This window comes from Rutidosis leptorrhynchoides, chromosome 8 (genome assembly GCF_046630445.1).
Source record: "Rutidosis leptorrhynchoides isolate AG116_Rl617_1_P2 chromosome 8, CSIRO_AGI_Rlap_v1, whole genome shotgun sequence".
In the NCBI taxonomy this organism is placed as follows: domain Eukaryota; kingdom Viridiplantae; phylum Streptophyta; class Magnoliopsida; order Asterales; family Asteraceae; genus Rutidosis; species Rutidosis leptorrhynchoides.
In genome coordinates, this window is record NC_092340.1 from 209,058,350 (window position 1) to 209,084,321 (window position 25,972).

The window sequence follows — 25,972 nt, forward strand, 5'->3', positions numbered from 1 at the left end:
ATCAATGAAACACTGTGTAGATTCTGTCATGGCTGGTGGCTTGGTGGCTTGCTCTCCAGTAATGAGGGCAAAGAAATTGTCCACGGCCACAGCACGGACGGCGGGCTGCGCTAAGCGTTGCTTATATTTTGCCGGAGCTGTCTGCTTAAGAATGTCATTTAAAAGCAACACTGCTTGCTTCTCTGACATGAACTCATCTTTGTCAATTTCATCATCAGAGTCATTATTATCATAGCTCAGGTCGTTATCATCCCCAGAATCATCAATAAGACTGCCTAGCTTGTCGAGTAGCCTAGATAACTTGTATTTTGATATAGATTGCCTTTTCATTATTTGCTTGTCTTTGCCATCCGCCATCCGCCATCCGCTGAAAAGGTATAAATGATGGACATCGCCGTGGTTGCATCAATGGTCGTCGATCTGGATTAGTAACAAAATTTGGAAGTCTTTCTGCACTTTTGGTTGTCGTTTCTTCGATTACTGGCCTTTTCTCCGAATTAGTTGCCAAATGTTTAAGCCTTTCTGCAGTTTCAGCAATTGTTTCTTCAATCGTACCATCTAGTGGCGGAAAGGGTACATCTTCAACAGTTATCATGTCGTCAATTGATGGATTGTTGACTGCTTCAAGTACAAATGGAGCTTCACTTGTTTTTGTTCCTTTTCCGTTTCGTGTGTTCTTTGCATTAGTGGATGGCGCCATTGTTAACACCTATTTCCTTATGAGGTAAGGCTTAGTGTGTCAACAAGATACTAGAAGTAATCTAGCTTTAGGAGGGCGGAGTGTTGCCGATTGATTTTTACCCTTGGGAAATAATCCCTGCAGACCCGGTACACAAGTGTAGAAACTTGTGGGGTGGCTTAATCAATCTGTCGTCCATAGAGCGTAAAAGTGCTAGCCGAATGACTTCTAGTGAGAGAAAGTAGAGAGAGAAAGAGAAGTGAAGTCTCAGCTCTCAAAATTGTCAGAATGTCTGTACTGTGTAAAATGACGACCCAAGGGTTCTATTTATAGTGTCAGATCCACCAGATTTTTCGGGGACACGTGTCAGATGATGATACGTTCTGTTATTCATGATCCAAAATTTATGCTGAAGGTGGCGTTCTCCGGCCAGGGCTTATGTGCTAGGCGGCCTTCAGGGCTTACGCATGACGGAGCAGCCTGCACAGCGGAGAACGTTGGACGGACAACTCTACAAAACTGTTGTTTCCAGCCTTCCTGATGCTACTTTTATGCAACCATTATGCCTTTTATGTGTGTATACGATAGGATACACCATTAAGTCCCCCCAGTTTAATGACTTAAGCATTTGAAAAATGATTAAGTTGTTAAACTTTTAATAACTCATGCCAAACCAGCCTGTTCATTGCCCACTTGCATCGGGGATAACATTTTAGGCATTAAATGCAGACGAATTTTACTGACGCTGTTATGATTAATTTTTTACGGCTGAGATCCTCCACGCGCCTCCAGCTGTAAAAAGTGTTATTTCGTACCCTACGTTTAAACGCACCCATACACGTGTCTCAATCATGGCCATAAAAATTGCACCGATGAACCCCTATAAAAACCGTCATAACCCTTTTACCATCACTTTTTTACTTTTGCCAAGATCTAAAAAGCACATTTCTCCCCCAAAGCTTCATCGCCTTCTTCAATCTTCAACTTTTTAAGGTTTACTGTTTTCCAAGGTCAGTACACTCCATCTTACTACTATTTTCTTCTTGTTGGTATCTTTTACTGTATTATCATGGCTTCTACTCCAAGTACTGGCCAAGAACATGCAAAGCCGTCTTCGTCAAATACCGCTGACATTCCAGAAGTTAGCACGATGGCTTCATCATTGATAAGTGAATATTTAGATGGCTTAAAGATTGCCTTCCGCCATCTCAATCAATACAACCCTGTTCTTCCCACCAACAGACAAACTGCTGACAACCCTCCTGAGGGAAAAATTACTTTATACGCTTTACAAATTACCCACGGCAACCTCCGTGTTCCCCTTACTAACTTTCTTCTTCGCCTTCTTAGATATTATAAGGCCTGTCTTAGTCAGATGCATCCCCATGGCCTTCAAAAAATCATCCTTTTTGAAATGTACTGCAATGCTATTAATATAAAGCCTCGCATTAAAGTTTTTATCTCTTTGTTTAGAATTCGCACAATTAGTGACTGCTGGCTTACTATTGATAGTAAGAAAAATAATCATTTTGTTGGTACGAATAGAGTTTCAAATTTGAAGGACTGGAAAAGTCCATTTTTCTTTGTTGATGAGACTGTTATTCCGGAGGAGTAATCCGTTGTCCGGGAATGGGGTGCTATTGATCCTGGTGTGGGAAAGGGTGTTAAGATTTCTCCCGCAGAGCAGCGGATAGTAAATAGCTTGAAAGAGCTCCGCCTTCCGCCCAAATCATACGAAAGGTATGAGGGAATTCTTGTGCTGTGCAAAGTGAGTCAAGAATGGCCGAGCAATTCTGTGCCAGTACTCCGTGAGAAAAACCAGGGTAGGATGGGATATGATCATCCTACTGTATATAAATGCATGTCTATTGTTTGTCACATTTGCTTATATTGTTGTTTATGTTTTTGCAGCCAACTCCGTGATGCAGGTTCGTTCTGCTCTCTTATCCGTTGATCTTGATGATGACGTGGAGGTCACTGCTCGTGACAAAACTGCTGAAGAGCTAGAGGCAGAGAGAGCTGCAGCTGAGGCTAAAGCTGCTGAAAAGGGTGAAGGAGTAATTGTTAGCTGCTCTGATAGTGAGTCCGGGTCTGAACGAACAGACACTGAACGGACTGCGGAGGATACCACCATCGCCGATCAACAAACATCAGGTTCAGTTGACATCACGGGTGAAACTAACCCCACTCCTCCTCCAACCCAAAAGACAAGAAAGAAGAGCATAGGCTATAAAAGGGCGAAGAGTACAGAGGAGGGCAAAAAGCAGAAACGCAGAAGAAGTATGCCCATTCTGCTCGCACACATTTTTTTTTAACTGTTATATTTATTCATAATGCTAATTTGTTTTTGTTAGTGATTTTAGCAGAATCTGATGATAGCCAAGGGAAGGCTACTGAGGGCGGTGAACGGGTGCCGGAGGAAAATCTTGAAAGTGAAGGAGAGAACGGCCTGAAAACTCCTGATCCAAACTTTACTCCATTCGAGGAATCTGAATTTCATGAAGATAGGCTGGAAGGCAACTTTGCTTATCATTCTCCTCCTCCTAATATCACTAACCTAGCTATCACATCCTCCAATGTTCAAGAGCCAACTCTTCCTGCTCATGTAAGGGCATTGCAGGCCATCATTGCAAACCCTGCTACTAAGGATAAAGAATTTGCAACTCTTTTTCAGGTATGAATGATAAGACCATCTGTATGTATATGCATGTAATTTATTGATGTGAGTTGCCTAAAATTACTCATAAAATTTTTTCTTGTACAGGGTTGTGTTATCCCTGAGCTGAAACCCCAATTCACCGCTCTCCGCTCTGATCAACTCAGGGAATCAACTATGGCAGCTCATGTACTACTAACCAATCATCTGGACTTTGTGCTGCAACTGCAGAAGCATCAGGAGTCTATTCTTGCTATAGCCCGTTCGATATAACTGAAGGTGCAAATGCTCGTAAGAGAGCTGCTGATGCTGAGTGTGCCTTGAGTGATTCTCAAAAAATAATAAAGGCTAGAGAAGTTGAGCTAAAAAAAGTGCTCAAGATGTCACTGTTGTTCTGCAAGGGGAAAGGGATGCTGAGAAGAAAAGACTTGAAGAGGAGCAGGTGAAAGTAAGCGAGCTGGAGAAGCAGCTGAGTGTAGAGAGGGAAAAATCCGCTGAGCTTCTCCAGAGGGCGGAGGAAGGCGAGGGTAATTTTGCTGAGCTTAAGAAGGGGATACCAGGTGTGATAACGAAGGTGCTTGGATCCACTCTTGTAGAGAAATCCCTACAATGATTACGTTGATGCTATACGCACCCATGCTATTGCTAATGTAATAGATAAACTGACCAGACGCCTTGCTCCAAACATGTCTCTCCCTGCTGCTATTACAAATCTGATGCCTCTTAGAACCCTGGAGAAGGTTGAAGAAGCCAGAGACAGATTGATTAATCTGAAAATAAATGTTTACGATGAAGTATGTAACATAGAAGAGTCATCTGCTCAAGATGTACTCAATATTCAATTTTCATAAACTTGTAACCACTTCATGAGCAGACGTTTGTAATAAACATTGACAACTTTGAATTCCATAAATATGCATTGCCTTCGATGAGCCTATCTCCTTACATACTTGTTTCAATTATTTTGTTGTTTCATGCTTAGAATAAATATGTGATGCGCTGAAGCATATAATAAATTTGCTATGTACAATTGTACACTGTAAAACTGAGCGAAGCACTGTGATAATTATTTAAGGTAATTCGGTTTTGGATGTTTTGCAGTGTTAAGTTCAGCTGAATGAGCAACACTTAAAAAATTTACTTTGTAAACATTATATTTTTAATCATGCTGTAAGATATTCATACTTTGTTATATGCATTCGTCATCAAATTAATGAGGAATAATAATTATGAAGTATTTTTGAAGAGTGATTACAAAATAATCTTTCCGCCATACACTTTCCGTCATAAAGTATATGAGGAAGAATTTTTTGAAATATTACATAAATATTAGTTATAAGTTACTGACTTGTCCGTCATACGCCTTCCGTCATAAAGTATATGAGGAAGAATTGCTAAATATTTTTGTCTTTATATATAAAATATAGAACTTCGTTCTATGAAGTAAGTTTTTTATAATGTTTGTCATGACAAGTATCTGAGTTTTGTATCATGCCTCGGTGCGTTCTAGTAAAACTTTAAATGTTTTCTAGCCGATCCCTTGTGCCTTTTGCTGGCCGGCACAAAAGCTTCCGCTATCGGAGGTATTTTAAAAATACACTCCTTCTGTGGGCAGGTTATAAATGTAATGTTTTACATTTGTCACCGGCAGCACTTTGTTTAAGAAAAATATAAAATTTATTATTCGGTACTGTGCAGTACATAAACGATTGATGACGAATTTAGGTGGATCAAGCCTAATTAGTACGACATGAATGTTTAATGTATGCAATTGCTAACATATGCACTGTAAAATAACCACAATGGTTCACAGTATATTGATAAACGTTGCCCTTCATATAATGCGAAAATATGTTCTTCAAATGCCAAACATGTGTATTTTGGCATGAATACAATGATTGTAAAAGACAATGTCTTCATAAAAATGCTAAAAAACTGCTCTGATAATAAACTTTTGTTCTTGATAACATGCTGAGATTTGCTTCTTCACACGCTGAGCGCCCAGCGCTATCCGGCCTACACACTTGATTATGGAATGAAAAACTCCTGAACCTCATCATCACTAAACAACCAACCATGCTTTCTCCGGTTTACGTTGCCTTCTGGTAAGTTCACAAATGTGGATCTCTCCCTAGCCGGTGCCACATACTGTGAATGTATGGCGGCTACTCCGTTAGGAGTTGGGAACCTGATCTCTGCATGAGCTGTCGATGTTATTGCTCCGAATTTAGCCAACGCTGCCCTTCCAAAAAGGTCATTAAATCGAGAATTGCCATCTATGATTGTGAAATCGATTGTTTCTGTTCTCAACAATGGGAATGTACCCATAACAACTTCCAAACGAATCTGCCCCATGGCATTTACCGGTGCTCCCGTTAATCCAGAAACTTTCAACCTCGTTTGCCTAGCTCTGCCCTGCACATGCCTGGGAAAAGTCTTAAAGCAATGCCAGTAAATGATGTCAGCTTCACTTCCCGTATCTGTGTAGATACAGTTGTCAAACTTATTCGCTATCTCTGCTGAAATGATCACTGGTTGGATGGACAACGCCCAATTCTGAATTGGTTGAAAGATAATTGGAGCATATCTCCAGCTGCCCAAATTGCTGTTTGATGATTCACCTTCTTCATAATGACTGTCGTTGGTCCAAACCATCCTGATTACAACTTCTGGAGTTGGCTCACACTCTGTGACCCGGTCTCCATACTGCGGTTTGTTCCGATTATCTCTTCCACCATGCTGCTCTCTTCTGTTCTCTCCACGGCGTCCTCTGTTACCATCATTCCTTTGCCACGCGAATTTCCTGCGAGGATCATTCCTCCTGTACTGTTTGCCAGGCAACAAATGATTCAGCTCTCCTGCCTTGATTTTCGCTATAATTTCTCTCATCAAAGATTTGCAATTATCCGTATCATGGCCCCAAGCTTCATGAAAATCACACCACAACTCACTTTTTGGACCCTCCCTTTCCTCCATAGGTGCTGGAGCATTGAAAGTGGTCCGAATTGGTTCAGTGAAGAGGATCTCTTTCGGAGTTTTGGTAAGCGCCATTATCAACGGGTGCCTTTCTATTAGCCTTCTGTTTGAAATTTCCCATTCTTATTGATTAAAAACGTTCCATATTAATTGATTTCGTTGTGAGGTTTTGACCTCTATATGAGACGTTTTTCAAAGACTGCATTCATTTTAAAACAAACCATAACCTTTATTTCATCAATAAAGGTTTAAAAAGCTTTACGTAGATTATCAAATAATGATAATCTAAAATATCCTGTTTACACACGACCATTATGTAGTGACCCGAACTTTTCCATGTTTATATATATTAATTGAGATTGATATTTACATGATTAAATGTTTCCAACATGTTAAGCAATCAAACTTGTTAAGACTTGATTAATTGAAATAGGTTTCATATAGACAATTGACCACCCAAGTTGACCGGTGATTCACGAACGTTAAAACTTGTAAAAACTATACGATGACATATATATGGTTATATATATAGTTAACATGATTTTATTATAAGTATGTATCTCATTAGGTATTTTAACAATGAGTTATATACATAAAAATGAGACTATTAATTTAAGAAACTCAAAAACGATATATATAACGATTATCGTTATAACAACGTCTTACTAGGTACATATGAATCATATTAAGATATTGATACACTTGGTTAATTATGTTAAATGATAAGTAAATATATTATTAAGTGTATTAACAATGAAATACATATGTAAAAATAAGACTACTAACTTAATGATTTCGAAACGAGACATATATGTAACGATTATCGTTGTAACGACATTTAACTGTATATACATCATACTAAGATATATTATATATCATAATATCATGATAATATAACAATTTAAAATCTCATTTGATATTATAAACATTGGGTTAACAACATTTAACAAGATCGTTAACCTAAAGGTTTCAAAACAACACTTACATGTAACGACTAACGATGACTTAACGACTCAGTTAAAATGTATATACATGTAGTGTTTTAATATGTATTTATACACTTTTGAAAGACTTCAATACACTTATCAAAATACTTCTACTTAACAAAAATGCTTACAATTACATTCTCGTTCAGTTTCATCAACAATTCTACTCGTGTGCACCCGTATTCGTACTCGTACAATACACAGCTTTTAGATGTATGTACTATTGGTATATACACTCCAATGATCAGCTCTTAGCAGCCCATGTGAGTCACCTAACACATGTGGGAACCATCATTTGGCAACTAGCATGAAATATCTCATAAAATTACAAAAATATGAGTAATCATTCATGACTTATTTACATGAAAACAAAATTACATATCCTTTATATCTAATCCATACACCAACGACCAAAAACACCTACAAACACTTTCATTCTTCAATTTTCTTCATCTAATTGATCTCTCTCAAGTTCTATCTTCAAGTTCCAAGTGTTCTTCATAAATTCTACAAGTTCTAGTTACATAAAATCAAGAATACTTTCAAGTTTGCTAGCTCACTTCCAATCTTGTAAGGTGATCATCCAACCTTAAGAAATCTTTGTTTCTTACAGTAGGTTATCATTCTAATACAAGGTAATAATCATATTAAAACTTTGGTTCAATTTCTATAACTATAACAATCTTATTTCAAGTGATGATCTTACTTGAACTTGTTTTCGTGTCATGATTCTGCTTCAAGAACTTCGAGCCATCCAAGGATCCGTTGAAGCTAGATCCATTTCTCTCTTTTCTAGTAGGTTTATACAAGGAACTTAAGGTAGTAATGATGTTCATAACATCATTCGATTCATACATATAAAGCTATCTTATTCGAAGGTTTAAACTTGTAATCACTAGAACATAGTTTAGTTAATTCTGTTCGCAAACAAAAGTTAATCCTTCTAACTTGACTTTTAAAATCAACTAAACACATGTTCTATATCTATATGATATGCTAACTTAATGATTTAAAACCTGGAAACACGAAAAACACCGTAAAACCGGATTTACGCCGTCGTAGTAACACCGCGGGCTGTTTTGGGTTAGTTAATTAAAAACTATGATAAACTTTGATTTAAAAGTTGTTATTCTGAGAAAATGATTTTTATTATGAACATGAAACTATATCCAAAAATTATGGTTAAACTCAAAGTGGAAGTATGTTTTCTAAAATGGTCATCTCACGTCGTTCTTTCGACTGAAATGACTACCTTTACAAAAACGACTTGTAACTTATTTTTCTGACTATAAACCTATAATTTTTCTGTTTAGATTCATAAAATAGAGTTTAATATGAAACCATAGCAATTTGATTCACTCAAAACGGATTTAAAATGAACAAGTTATGGGTAAAACAAGATTGGATAATTTTTTTAGCTACGTGAAAATTGGTAACAAATCTTTTCCAACCATAACTTAATCAACTTGTATTGTATATTATGTAATCTTGAGATACCATAGACACGTATACAATGTTTCGACCTATCATGTCGACACATCTATATATATTTCGGAACAACCATAGACACTCTATATGTGAATGTTGGAGTTAGCTATACAGGGTTGAGGTTGATTCCAAAATATATATAGTTTGAGTTGTGATCAATACTGAGATATGTATACACTGGGTCGTGGATTGATTCAAGATAATATTTATCGATTTATTTATGTACATCTAACTGTGGACAACTAGTTGTAGGTTACTAACGAGGACAGCTGACTTAATAAACTTAAAACATCAAAATATATTAAAAGTGTTGTAAATATATTTTGAACATACTTTGATATATATGTATATATTGTTATAGGTTCTTGAATCAACCAGTGGCCAAGTCTTACTTCCCGACGAAGTAAAAATCTGTGAAAGTGAGTTATAGTCCCACTTTTAAAATCTAATATTTTTGGGATGAGAATACATGCAGGTTTTATAAATGATTTACAAAATAGACACAAGTACGTGAAACTACATTCTATGGTTGAATTATCGAAATCGAATATGCCCCTTTTTATTAAGTCTAGTAATCTAAGAATTAGGGAACAGACACCCTAATTGACGTGAATCCTAAAGATAGATCTATTGGGCTTAACAAACCCCATCCAAAGTACCGGATGCTTTAGTACTTCGAAATTTATATCATATCCGAAGGATGTCCCGGAATGATGGGGATATTCTTATATATGCATCTTGTTAATGTCGGTTACCAGGTGTTCACCATATGAATGATTTTTATCTCTATGTATGGGATGTGTATTGAAATATGAAATCTTGTGGTCTATTATTATGATTTGATATATATAGGTTAAACCTATAACTCACCAACATTTTTGTTGACGTTTTAAGCATGTTTATTCTCAGGTGATTATTAAGAGCTTCCGCTGTCGCATACTTAAATAAGGACGAGATTTGGAGTCCATGCTTGTATGATATTGTGTAAAAACTGCATTCAAGAAACTTATTTTGTTGTAACATATTTGTATTGTAAACCATTATGTAATGGTCGTGTGTAAACAGGATATTTTAGATTATCATTATTTGATAATCTACGTAAAACTTTTTAAACCTTTATTGATGAAATAAAGGTTATGGTTTGTTTTAAGATGAATGCTGTCTTTGAAAAACGTCTCATATAGAGGTCAAAACCTCGCAACGAAATCAATTAATATGGAACGCTTTTAATCAATAAGAACGGGACATTTCAAGTCAATGGGATTTGTGCTAGAGGTAGATATCTATCACATAATATCAAACGCGTTAAGAGATTAATATATCACATAATATTCACATGTTAAAAATATATAGTTTCCAAAAAAATTTGTTAAGCAATCATTTTTCAAGTAAACACGGTCGAAGTCCAGACTCACTAATGCATCCTAACAAACTCGATAAGACACACTAATGCAAAATTCTGGTTCTCTAAGACCAACGCTCGGATACCAATTGAAATGTCCCATTCTTATTGATTAAAAAAGTTCCATATTAATTAATTTCGTTGCGAGGTTTTGACCTCTATATGAGACGTTTTTCAAAGACTGCATTCATTTTAAAACAAACCATAACCTTTATTTCATCAATAAAGGTTTAAAAAGCTTTACGTAGATTATCAAATAATGATAATCTAAAATATCCCGTTTACATACGACCATTACATAATGGTTTACAATACAAATATGTTACAACAAAATAAGTTTCTTGAATGCAGTTTTTACACAATATTATACAAGCATGGACTCCAAATCTCGTCCTTATTTAAGTATGCGACAGCAGAAGCTCTTAATAATCACCTGAGAATAAACATGCTTAAAACGTCAACAAAAATGTTGGTGAGCTATAGGTTTAACCTATATATTATCAAATCATAATAATAGACCACAAGATTTCATATTTCAATATACATCCCATACATAGAGATAAAAATTATTCATATGGTGAACACCTGGTAATCGACATTAACAAGATGCATATATAAGAATATCCCCATCATTCCGGGACACCCTTCGGATATGATATAAATTTCGAAGTACTAAAGCATCTGGTACTTTGGATGGGGCTTGTTGGGCCCGATAGATCTATCTTTAGGATTCGCGTCAATTAGGGTTTCTGTTCCCTAATTCTTAGATTATCAGACTTAATAAAAAGGGGCATATTCGATTTCGATAATTCAACCATAGAATGTAGTTTCACGTACTTGTGTCTATTTTGTAAATCATTTATAAAACCTGCATGTATTCTCATCCCAAAAATATTAGATTTTAAAAGTGGGACTATAACTCACTTTCACAGATTTTTACTTCGTCGGGAAGTAAGACTTGGCCACTGGTTGATTCACGAACCTATAACAAATATGTACATATATATCAAAGTATGTTCAAAATATATTTACAACACTTTTAATACATTTTGATGTTTTAAGTTTATTAAGTCAGCTGTCCTCGTTAGTAACCTACAACTAGTTGTCCACAGTTAGATGTACAGAAATAAATCGATATATATTATCTTGAATCAATCCACGACCCAGTGTATACATATCTCAGTATTGATCACAACTCAAACTATATATATTTTGGAATCAACCTCAACCCTGTATAGCTAACTCCAACATTCACATATAGAGTGTCTATGGTTGTTCCGAAATATATATAGATGTGTCGACATGATAGGTCGAAACATTGTATACGTGTCTATGGTATCTCAAGATTACATAATATACAATACAAGTTGATTAAGTTATGGTTGGAATAGATTTGTTACCAATTTTCACGTAGCTAAAATGAGAAAAATTATCCAATATTGTTTTACCCATAACTTCTTCATTTTAAATCCGTTTTGAGTGAATCAAATTGCTATGGTTTCATATTGAACTCTATTTTATGAATATAAATAGAAAAAGTATAGGTTTATAGTCGGAAATATAAGTTACAAGTCGTTTTTGTAAAGGTAGTCATTTCAGTCGAAAGAACGACGTCTAGATGACCATTTTAGAAAACATACTTACATTTTGAGTTTAACCATGATTTTTGGATATAGTTTCATGTTCATAAGAAAAATCATTTTCCCAGAAGAACAACTTTTAAATTAAAGTTTATCATAGTTTTTAATTAACTAACCCAAAACAGCCCGCGGTGTTACTACGACGGCGTAAATTCGGTTTTACAGTGTTTTTCGTGTTTCCAGGTTTTAAATCATTAAGTTAGCATATCATATAGATATAGAACATGTGTTTAGTTGATTTTAAAAGTCAAGTTAGAAGGATTAACTTTTGTTTGCGAACAAGTTTAGAATTAACTAAACTATGTTCTAGTGATTACAAGTTTAAACCTTCGAATAAGATAGCTTTATATGTATGAATCGAATGATGTTATGAACATCATTACTACCTTAAGTTCCTTGGATAAACCTACTGGAAAAGAGAAAAATGGATCTAGCTTCAACGGATCCTTGGATGGCTCGAAGTTCTTGATGCAGAATCATGACACGAAAACAATTTCAAGTAAGATTTCCACTCGAAATAAGATTGTTATAGTTATAGAAATTGAATTAAAGTTTGAATATGATTATTACCTTGTATTAGAAAGATAACCTACTGTAAGTAACAAAGGTTTCTTGATCTTGGATGATTAATTGGAATGGATTTAGAAAAGTTGGAAGTAAACTTGCAATCTTGGAAGTATTCTTGATTTTATGAAACTAGAACTTTTGGAATTTATGAAGAACACTTAGAACTTGAAGATAGAACCTGAGAGAGATCAATTAGATGAAGAAAATTGAAGAATGAAAGTGTTTGTAGGTGTTTTTGGTCGTTGGTGTATGGATTAGATATAAAGGATATGTAATTTTGTTTTCATGTAAATAAGTCATGAATGATTACTCATATTTTTGTAATTTTATGAGATATTTCATGCTAGTTGCAAATGAGATATTTAGTATGATATATATACAGTTAAATATCGTTACAACAATAATCGTTACATATATGTCTCATTTCGAAATCATTAAGTTAGTAGTCTTATTTTTACATATGTATTTCATTGTTAATACACTTAATAATATATTTACTTATCATTTAACATAATTAACCAAGTGTATCAATATCTTAATATGATTCATATGTACCTAGTAAGACGTTGTTATAACGATAATCGTTATATATATCATTTTCGAGTTTCTTAAATTAATAGTCTCATTTTTATGTATATAACTCATTGTTAAAATACCTAATGAGATACATACTTATAATAAAATCATGTTAACTATATATATAACCATATATATGTCATCGTACAGTTTTTACAAGTTTTTAACGTTCGTAAATCACCGGTCAACTTGGGTGGTCAATTGTCTATATGAAACCTATTTCAATTAATCAAGTCTTAACAAGTTTGATTGCTTAACATTTTGGAAACACTTAATCATGTAAATAACAATTTCATTTAATATATATATAAACATGGAAAAGTTCGGGTCACTACACTGTTATGGTGAAAATCATTACGGTGATTGTTTCCTCTCCATCCTCCATTTGAATTATCATTCCTTCTCCAATTTCTGTCAAAATACCGCCCTCCGTTGTGCGGCTTGCTACTGCTGCCAGTATCAAACTTGTTCAACCCACGCTCACCAGCTCGAATATGCCTCTGTGCAACCTCCAACGCCTGATGCAATGTTTTTGGCAAGTCATACCGTAATGCATGAACAAGTGCACTAAACCGCCGCTGGTCCAGACAGAAAATGAAACCAGATACAAGCTGTGATTCTGGATAATCAGGGATCTTCTGTTCTTCAAGTGTATAACGCTTCATAAAATTTCTCAAAGATTCGTTATGATGCATTGTGATCTCGTGTGCATCAAGATGTGTCAGAGTACAGCTCCGGAGATTTTGGTATTGCATCACAAATTTTGCTCTCAAATCAAGAAAACTGGTAATACTCCTTGGTGGCAAACTAGCAAACCATTCGCGTGCCATTTTCTGCAGAACCATAGGAAACATATGGCACGCAGTTTCATCCTCCCAATGCTGCAACCTCATAACACCTTCAAACATAGTCAGAAAATCTTCCGGATCCGTTGTGCCATCATAAACTCCAATTGTTGGTATAGCAAGATTTCTGGGCAATGGATAATTAGTAATTCGATCAATGAAACACTGTGTAGATTCTGTCATGGCTGGTGGCTTGGTGGCTTGCTCTCCAGTAATGAGGGCAAAGAAATTGTCCATGGCCACAGCACGGACGGTGGGCTGCGCTAAGCGTTGCTTATATTTTGCCGGAGCTGTCTGCTTAAGAATGTCATTTAAAAGCAACACTGCCTGCTTCTCTGACATGAACTCATCTTTGTCAATTTCATCATCAGAGTCATTATTATCATAGCTCAGGTCGTTATCATCCCCAGAATCATCAATAAGACTGCCCAGCTTGTCGAGTAGCCTGGATAACTTGTATTTTGATATAGATTGCCTTTTCATTATTTGCTTGTCTTTGCCATCCACCATCCGCCGAAAAGGTATAAATGATGGACATCGCCGTGGTTGCATCAATGGTCATCACTCTGGATTAGTAACAAAATTTAGAAGTCTTTCTGCACTTTTGGTTGTCGTTTCTTCGATTACTGGCCTTTTCTTCGAATTATTTGCCAAATGTTTAAGCCTTTCTGCAGTTTCAGCAATTGTTTCTTCAATCGTACCATCTAGTGGCGGAACGGGTACATCTTCAATAGTTATCATGTCGTCAATTGATGGATTATTGACTGCTTCAAGTACAAATGGAGCTTCACTTGTTTTTGTTCCTTTTCCGTTTCGTGTGTTCTTTGCATTAGTGGATGGCGCCATTGTTAACACCTATTTCCTTATGAGGTAAGGCTTAGTGTGTCAACAAGATACTAGAAGTAATATAGCTTTAGGAGGGCGGAGTGTTGCCGATTGATTTTTACCCTTGGGAAATAATCCCTGCAGACCCGGTACACAAGTGTAGAAACTTGTGGGGTGGCTTAATCAATCTGTCGTTTATAGAGCGTAAAAGTGCTAGCCGGATGACTTCTAGTGAGAGAAAGTAGAGAGAGAAAGAGAAGTGAAGTCTCAGCTCTCAAAATTGTCAGAATGTCTGAACTTTGTAAAATGACGACCCAAGGGGTCTATTTATAGTGTCAGATCCACCAGATTGTTCGGGGACACGTGTCAGATGATGATACATTCTATTATTCATGATCCAAAATTTATGCTGAATGTGGCGTTCTCCGGCCAGGGCTTACGCGCTAGGCGGCCTTCAGGGCTTACGTATGACGGAGCAGCCTGCACAGCGGAGAACGCTGGACGGACAACTCCACAAAACTGTTGTTTCCAGCCTTCCTGATGCTACTTTTATGCAACCATTATGCCTTTTATGTGTGTATACGATAGGATACACCATTAGCTATGAAAGGAGAGAGTATAATTAACGATTGTCGAAACATCATTGAAAATGTACAGTGTAACATATTAATGTGAACTTAAGTATTTCTCGGGTATTACCTACCCGTTAAAATAAAATTTCACAAGTAATATTTTGTACAAAAGAATTTTTATTACAGTCTTTATGAAAATATATGTATTTATATTTTCTTCAGATGTAATATGGATTTAATGAGTTAATATTATATTAATCTCATTTGGTTTACGGTTGGAACTAGAAATGAATAATCCCTAAAACTTTAGAGATTACATAATCGTCGCGGAATATGTTTTCAACGTAAATGAAATAATGAATTAATACTTCATCACTCATTATTGTTGGTATCCCTCAGTGCCTGCGGTGCGTATGATGTTGATGCTCGTAATGTGGCTTGCGATGTTGAGGCTTGTGATGTTGTTGGTAATGCTGGTGCTGGTGCTGGTAGTGGTTTGATGTAAGTATAGATGATGAGAATTTGTTTTGTTTTGTATTTTGAAAGAAGATATTTAAAGTTTCTTGAATAAAAAGAGATGTCAAGAGCTTTATAAAGGGAATGAAAAGATGTAGGATGCACTTGCTAATGAAGTTTTGCTTTTCATGACAGTAAATTTTTTTTTTTTTACCAAATAATTCACCATGCAAGATACGGAGTAAAGGTCGGATAGCCTCAATAATATTAGTAATATTATACTCGTTGCGGCATATCCTGGAAAGGAGATAGAAAATGGTGTTACGAACGGGTTCGCCGGTAAGCCTCATGTTCTTCACCAAGAGGGAAATGTGGTGGATGGAAGGGATCACATTATTCTTGTCTCCGACGATTAATTAGACTACGAACCCATCCCCAATTCATCCAAAATAGATAATGGCTAATTGGTTGATCCATTCCGGTCACACTGCTTTCGGAGCTCGAGTGAAATTCCATATCGGAATTCGAGGGACTTGAACTAGTGGAGAGTTCCATTTCGTACGATTGAATAAAGGATTTTTCAATATGAAATGATTTCCAGCTATCGGATGGTATTCTAATTACATAGAATATCTATATATATAGAGCAAAAGATTTCATAGATTACGGATGAATTTACGGAATATCTTAGGCAAAGTTTACAGGTTCAGATACGCTAAGATATGAATTAGCATATACGCTAAAATATGAACTTTGTCTATACACTATTTATGCAATCAATGCAGTAAGATGTGTCTAGACTAAGAATGATAAGCATGTAATTTTCTAAGGGTTATAAGCAGATGATTTCCGACTAGAAATGATAAGCAAAACTTTTGACATGCAGTTAAGGTCGAAGTCCAGACTCACTAATGCATCTTAATAACTATCCGTTAGACACACTAATGCAAGAGATGGTTCGCTAAGACCACCGCTCTGATACCAACTGAAACGACTCGTCCATATTACTATAAACGTGGTACGTTATTCATTGGTCCCATAGTGAGGTATTTGACCTCTATATGATACGTTTTAGAAAATATTGCATTCGTTTCATAAAAAGCACAATATTATTATACATAATGCATGTTTTAAACAATTGGGCGATTATTTAAGGAATAATCCCCATAATACATCGATTTTCAAATACTACACACGTGACATAACAGTCAAATATAATACATGACAAAGGTTTTATTGAATGCAACACTTTATTTAATTAAAAGCATGAGACTCCATGCACAGCTTGCTCAGATAATGCAACAGCAGAAGACTTTCTTAAGGACCTGAGAATAAACTTGCTTAAACAGTCAACACAAAGGTTGGTGAGATATATAGGTTTAGCATCGATATAAATATAGACCACAAGATTTTATAGTTATAAATATATGTACACTCGCAAGTGTATAAAAGTATTCTATAAGTTGTTGAGCGCTTCGGTAACCATACTTAACCATTAATGTGGTATATTCCCTTTATTATGAAATCTCCCTACACTGTACCAAGTATAGTAAAAACGAAGTACTATGCAACCGTTTACGATACTAGGGTGACTAGCCCGGTTGGGGTTGTCAACCCCGATAGATCTATCAATAGGATTCGCGTATACATGTTCTTACAACATGTAAATATTAGTTACCAAGCTATTAGGGAAGATATGCAAAGTGGTACAACTCAACGTAGAATTTATTTTAAGTACTTGTGTCTATGGCGTAAAACATAAAATGCATGTATTCTCATCCCAAAATATTTGTAAAGTTTAAAAATGGGACTATATTCTCACAGTAGTAAAAGTATATTAATAATAAGTTTTCAACTTATTAAAAATATGACCGTTGATCAATCCTTAATTAGCGATGTTACTTAATTACGGATTGAGTGAAATAAGATTATAATGGAGGATGGAATGTTTGATGATTATTTTGGGCCCCGATGATCGTCTTTCACTTTAACTATCAAGTGATCAACCACCCCGACCCGGTCTTGATTGTTAATTAGCATAATTTACCTTTGCGCGGTGTAAAAATCCCTTGGGCAAGATCACAAGTGGAAATTACAAAGGCTTGGGCAAAATGGCAGAGAATCAACAACCTATAAATCAGAGGCCTAGCTCCCTATTTATAGCATTCGAGATATCCGCGATTTGCGAATTACTTAACTATCCGCGGAAACTCAGCGGATTAAATCGCGGTCTTGCATTAATGCAAAAACATAACCGCTGTACTTATTTTCAGCGAACATTTCATAGCTTTGCCTTATAATTCGCGTAGTTTTGCCTTTGGCCTTTAGCCAATAAAATATACATATACAATGCTATGTATATGATCAAGTCCCCCCAGTTTATTATGATATATTTTCGTCAAGCAAATGCATCATGATAAACTCTAAAAATAAAGAAGTGCTTCGTAAAATATTTCGCAAATAATATTTTATATTGTTTACCGCCCATTTATTACCGTTGTTTTTATTAAGCTCAACGCGTAATTACAACGGAAACTTTCGTCAATCTGTCAAATCAGCACGCTGTAACGGCTAGAAATTTACCGTTTACACGTTGCGGTAATTTTAGCCATTTAAATGCAATGATTATCTTTTCAACTTGCTCGCCCTAATTCCAATTATAAATAGCTGGTTATTTCGCATAAAAAAGTTACTCCTTTCTCTCCCAATTTCGCATTCAATTGTATTCTGCCAATCACAATCGTACTTTGTAATTAGCCAATCCAACCTTTAATTTCATCAATTCAACCTCCGATTTAGCTTTTATTATCATCAATGGCTTCCTCTTCATCTATGCACACTCCGGGAGGTTATGTTTCCTATATGACATAAACAAAACTCCAAACCTTACAAGAGTGGTATCCACCACTTGCACAATTTGTGCCTACCGTACCTTTACCAGAAGAGCGAGCTGACACTCCCCCTAAGGGGATGATCACTGTATACGAGGCTGCCATCTCTCAAGGCAACCTTCGATTTCCTCTTACCACATTTTTTCGTAGTGTCTGCGAATACTATAGGATTGCCATGGCGCAGCTCCATCCGAATGCGGTAAATAAAATTGTTCTGTTTGAGATGTACTGCAATGCCACCAACGTACAACCACTGCTAAACGTGTTTCGCACGTGTAACAGTCTGATTTTATACGATGTGGGATGGTTTTCATTCCGCAGTAAACTGGGTACAATGATTTCACCAAAAGATTCAATCGGCAACTGGCGCGGTTGTTTCTTTTACATTAATGATACCGCTAATGTGAACAGCAACATACCAAAAACATGGTGTACAGAACTTGATCCCAATCTCAATGAGAAACCTGTACTTGATGATCTTGAGCATGATATTCTCAAGACACTCAAAAATGCAGGCCTAATTCTGCGAGCTTATTCAAATGTACCGCTGTACATTAGCAGAGTTTCAATTCAATGGCCATGGAGCGACTATGACGCGCTTTTGGTTGACCAGGCAAAAAATGGTATTTCGCTTAAATTTATCATATAATACTTCTCATACCTTTTGCAATATATTTTTGCTTTACATAACACTATACACTTTTCATTTTTGCATAGGTTGCTCTTGACCTTATCATGAGGTCACCTGATATTAGCAGGATCTGCCCTGCTCGTCGCCTAAAGAATGGCAACGGCGACATTATTCTTATTGATGAGCCAATCATCAACACGCTTTATATTACTGGCGGCGAGGACCGCGGCAAGAGAAAAGTTGTGGAGGGTGCCACCACTCCGCGCAAGAGACGACTACGCCCTCTTGCTGATCAAGAAACAAGTAAGCAATTGTTATTCCGCAATATTAATTGATTACTCATTTTTCACTTTCGCATAAACTCGATATATTTATTTATCTTGTTATAGTTGTTCTTTCAGAGTCATCCGCTGAAGCCCCACCGCTGATGTTCTTGAAGAGCCCGAGCGTGAAAATTTGTCTCTTCCATCTGACGCAGAAGCGTCTAACCAAGAGGGAGAAGAAGAAGCTGATGCAGAAGAAACCACAGCCGCAGAACAGGCCAACAAATTATACCGTATGCTCTATAAATTTCTCCCCAAGGAGACAAATGAAAGGACCCGTCCTAATCCATCGGGACGAGGTCCATATCGATTATAAACGATTCACAACAGTTGATTACATCGCGAGGTACTTGACCTCTATATGATACATTTTACAAACATTGCATTCGTTTTTGAAAAGACAGTCTTTCATTACGTCAGAAGTTGACGGCGTGCATACCATTTTATAATCTATCTAGCTATAATTGACTTAATAATAGTCTTGATGAACTCAACGACTCGAATGCAATGTCTTTTGAAATATGTCATGAATGACTCCAAATAATATCTTTAAAATGAGCAATTGCACAGCGGAAGACTTCTTTCATACCTGAGAATAAACATGCTTTAAAGTGTCAACCAAAAGGTTGGTGAGTTCATTAGTTTAACATAAATAATCATTTCATAATTTTTAATAGACTACAAGATTTCATATTTCTATTTCTCATAAACATACGTCCCATGCATAGAGACAAAAATATCATTCATATGGATTGAACACCTGGTAATCGACATTCACAATATGCATATAAGAATATCCCCATCATTCCGGGATCCTCCTTCGGACATGATATAAGTTTCGAAGTACTAAAGCATCCGGTACTTTGGATGGGGCTTGTTGGGCCCGATAGATCTATCTTTAGGATTCGCGTCAATTAGGGTTTCTGTTCCCTAATTCTTAGATTACCAGAATATATAGGGGCATATTCGATTTAATAATCCAGCCATAGAATGTAGTTTTACTCACTTGTGTCTATTCCGTAAAACAGTTATAAAAACAGCGCATGTATTCTCAGTCCCAAAAATATATGTTGCAAAAGTATTTAAAAAGGGATTAATGAAACTCACCATACAGTATTTTGTAGTAAAAATACATATGACTAAATTGAACAATGCAGGGTTGGCCTCGGATTCACGAACCTATATCATTTATATATATATATATTAACACATATAATGGTAATCAAACAACTTTATATATATTAAGGTATGTATTAAGATTAATATTCATATATAATTTTATTAATACTTATAATATATCATAATGCTTATTTGATATATGATTTAATTAACGTTATATCATATGAATAATGTTATATTAGTTTAAATATAATATTATGTAATGTTAGTATACATGAATATATTTTTTATATAAATATCTTATGTTCACGAAAATTAATAATTATAACAATACTAAGTTAAGGATAATAATGATAATAATAATAATAATGATAGTAATAATAGTAATAATAATAATAAAAATGTTACTTTTTAATAATGAAAATGTTAATAAAGAAAATGATAATTTTTAATGATAACAAAATTATACTTTTAGTAAGAATGATACTAAAAAAAAATAGTAGTTTTTAATAAAAGGATAAGTTTAATAATAACGATAATGAAAATGATAATTTTGATAATAATATTTAATACTTTATAATAATAATTTTAGTAATAATAATTTTAACTATAATCTTAATAATAATAATACATGATAATTAATACTTGTATTAGTAATGATGATAATAATAATAATAATAATAATAACAATAATAACAATAATACTACCTTAAATGTAAAGCCTCCAAAAAACAAAAGAGTCTATCCCGGACTCGAACCCATGACCTCCCGCTCCCCAACAACAAACCCCAACCATTCTTCTGTCTTGCATTTCCTGATACAATACGGATCTAAATTACTTTAACCCAAAATTTCGTTTTCTTTCTCTTCTACACCCTATAACCGTATATCATCAGATATATATATCACCATCATCATTTCGTGAATCTTAAACTGAATTGGACTCAGGAATGTTATCACGATCTCGATCCTAATTTTCGTCAGGCTTCCATTGTGATCTACAACCACAATTGCCTCTCTGATTATTTGTTCTTCACGAGATCAATTCCAAAATCAATCGAAAGCTCTCTTGTTCGATTCATCCATTTTCAGGTTAGTTCATTTGTAAATTCGTGTTCATAATTGTTTGTTTCAGTTATTTGAAACATCGAACAGGTTCACATCATCAAACATTTCGTGAATCTTTTTGGATCTAGGGTTTATGACCGTCCCTTTTTAAATAAATAAAAAACTGTTGTTGTTTTGCTTGATGATTCTTCACAAATAGGTTAATCGTTCCATTTAGATGAGTATGAAATAGTTTTGGAGTTTAATTTCATTAAGTTCGAATTTATGAAAATTGGGTGCTCGTTGTTCTTGATTCAATTCACAGATATACTTCCTTTTAGGTTATTGATTCGGTTGGTAATGGTTATGGTATTGTGGTTTGATGGTGAAATGTTTTGCAGCTTTATCAGGAGTGAATAGCGACTGTATTAGCTCAACAACAGCAGTTAGTAGCGAATAGCAGTAGCAGGAGCTCTTGATTCGAGTAGAGATTCATTACAGTTGCTGTAACAAAATAAAAGGAAAAAAAAAATGGTGTTTGATTCTGAAACTGTTTATGATGGTTATGGTGAGTTTCGAATAGAAAAGGAACATTTGTACCTTAGTAGTTGCAGCTGCAATTGTTTTTTATTTGTAGTGGTAACAGTAGGTTTTCATGGTGTTGGGTTGGTTTCATAAGCCTATTAGAAACCATAAAGGGTTTCGGTTGCAGTCTTTAACCGATCAAAACAAGCAGAAGTTGTAGACAGCGACGGCAATCTAGTCTAGCTTCAATTCCTCATCCTCATCGTATCCTCATCGTGTTATCATCATCCTCACTCAACATTCTTTCGTCACTGTTTTAGAAGACAAAAGCATGAATTGTAAGAACACAAACCGAGTGCCAGTGTTATTGATCTTCGTACAATAGCACATTAAGTGGGTGTCGATGGGTGTTTGTGTTTGTGGATTAAAACGAATCAGAAGAACAGGATCATTATAGTAGCCATTAAACATGGTGATGGTCTTGGTTTATTTAAACAGTATACCGGAATAAGTATAGTATTTGCAGGTTTATGATGGTGTTCGATCAAACGGTACAATAACAAAGATGGTTGTCGTTGATTGGGATATTGAAGCACGATTATGAGGGTGATGGTGGTTCCGTAGATTAAGATGGCGATGATATGATTGAAGGAGAGGAACAATGTACAAGTTAGATGATTGATGAATTATTCTCATGCCATATGTATCTTATATGTAACTATATAATGATAATGATATATAATGTAAAGTAACCAAATATTAAAGATAAAAATAATAATAAACAATATATTAATAAATAAATAAAAACGTGGAATAAGAGTGAAGTCTTGCCGCCCCCTTTATGTTCAATCCGTGATATGGACATGTGTTTGTGTATGTAATATATGTGTGTAGAATATTAATAAGAAATTTGCAATTGATGACAATTTGTACACATGCTGCTAAAGAAAGAAAAAATATAAATTTGATTATATTGCAATCTTGTGTGACATAATTGACTTCGACTATGACATCCTGATTGTATTTAAGCGAATATGATTGAAAAATAAATTGTAACTGACTAGCGTAATTTACGGGATTGGCATAGTCTCTATAATTAACTCTTGACCCAATCTTTTGTATTGCAATTATTAATAGAGTTAGGTAATTAATTTATTAATTTGTTCTATTTAGTGTAACTAGTAAACGTCTAATCATTTATTAAAATTTTATAATTATTTATATTTACATACACACATATCTATTTACACTTAATTGATTCGTGAATCGTCGAGAGCAATCGGAGGTCAAATGAATATATGAACATCGTTTCAAAATTTTCTAGACTCAACATTACATACTTTGCTTATCGTGTCGGAAACATATAAAGATTAAAGTTTAAATTTGGTCGGAATTTCCCGGGTCATCACAGTACCTACCCGTTAAAGAAATTTCGTCCCGAAATTTGAGTGAGGTGGTCATGGCTAACAATAAAAATGTTTTCATGACGAATATGAGTTGATAAATTGAGTTTTCATCATTATAGAATAATACAGATAAAATACTTCGATTATTCGAAGAGCATGAATGAAACTATCATGAGAGAGGTCCCAACGGGAATCGTCCACCTTCGCCCAAAAACTTGCCCAAATTTTTAGCCGTTAGTAAAAAAAAAAAATTTTCAACGGCTATCCCAACGGTCATTTTTACACTATAAAAACACCAACCATATACTTTATTTTATACACTCAAACATATATTTCTTTTACATTTCCACCTTTCTCAAAATCAAAATCAAACACTCCCAAACTGCAAAAATGTTAACACTTCCCCCAATGATTGTTTCATTCGATGTTCATTACGGAGGTGATTTCCGTAATCAAATGAAGGAATATAAGTGGTGCGACAGTATTTCGTTTGAAGATATTGACATTCGTGATGTTGGTTTACAAGACTTGCTATCCTTTCTGAAGGAAAAAGTCCCGTGTGAATTTACGTCTGTGTTCTTTTATAAAGACGATTATGATGCGGATTGTAGGGCAAGTTTTCTGTGTACTGATGATCAATGGTACTTTATAAAAGATACCATTGAAGATCGTGGTAAACGTATTTCTTTGTATGCGGTTCTGGAAGATGAAGAGACATTGAATTATCGTTACCTCGATGAATCAACTGAAGCAGCAGTTGAGGCATCAAGAGAAATACCGATGTCTCCAGAGTACCTCACGGATGGTGAAATGACTGGTGAACGCTACTTTGCAGATGACAATTGACGACGACGAGTAGCTTGATTGTAATCTTTTAAATTTTTAATTGTCGTGATGTTTTAATTTTTAATTATTGTAATTTCAGTATTGTCGTCGAGTTTTATATCTTCCTTTATGTTTCGGAGCTCTTCGTCTTTTTAATCTCCTCTCGATCTCCAATAAAACGAGTAATGGTCTAGAATTTGTAAGTATGGAGTTGCGAATGAATTTAATGTTATAATCAAGAAAGAACGTAATAGCACGATTTGATTAGTCAACTTACCAGAATCATTGAGAGTAGAGCTATCAAGAATATACTTTCTTGATATGTTCAGAAGTTAATTAGAATGAAAGAGTTATGTAACATGACACATGATGGTGGTATGATTTACTGTGAACCATCATGTCCCATTAGAACTCAGCATGACTTACTATAATATAATCACGTTGATCAAATGTCATTATATTATACTAACTCATGCATCAGTTCCCAACACTACTTCAAAAACATTCATATTTTAAATTCGAAAGTCTACAGAATATAGAAACTAACAGCTTCTATATGATGTAATACTAATAGCATGAAGAGATTAATGATTTCAGATAAGAATAGTTATAAAAATATCTCCAGAAATATGGAGGATATTTATAATGAAAGATACGATAATATCTCGGAATATCTAAGATCAGAGGATGATAGAAACTATTGTCTGCAAGGGTTTAGAGTAAGGAGTAAGATATTCACTAAAGACTTTAGCAGACATTGAATCATTTGGATTCTTTGAAGTCAAACTTATTATTTGTGATTTGTCTACGGCTTTCTTCATAGTTTCGCATAATCTGCTTTTCGGTACTAAATTTTTCTATTGAATGTTTCCAATATAATGACACACAGGAAGCACGAAGAGGTATATAATTTCGGACGAGAATATTTATGAAAATATCCTCAGAAATATCGAAGATATTGATGATGATATTTTGGAATTTCTAAGTTCGATGGTTGATGGAGAAAGATTTTCCGCAAGATTTTAACATGACTTCGGAGCAAGATATTCTCTAAAGATTTCAACGGATCTAGATTTATCTGGGTTCTATGAATTTAGGGTATGTTACTTGTATTTCTCCTTGATTTCCTTTATGGTTAGCTCAATCTGCTTTTCAGTACCAAATTTTCTATCGAGCGTTCCTAACATTCCCTTATTTATCATCAAACTTTTGGCTGTTTAGACCATGTACAATTTTTCTGTTTCCTCTGCATTTAATGCTACTATATCTGAATCATTGGTTATCAATCCGAGGTGGTTTCAGGAGAATTGTGTTTTTAGATGATTAAACGCTGATGGTAATATGGTGGAATATAAAAGGTTCCCTGATAACAATAAAAGAGCACGCGTATATATCAAGATTATAATAAGGTTGTTTCGAACGAAAAGTCGAAATTGACTTGCTGGAGCTGTGACAAAATTGACTAATTTTGAAAAGGAATTGCAAAGTTATTTTCGGTAATAATAACGCTAAAGGAATTAGCACAACTACGCGTTAA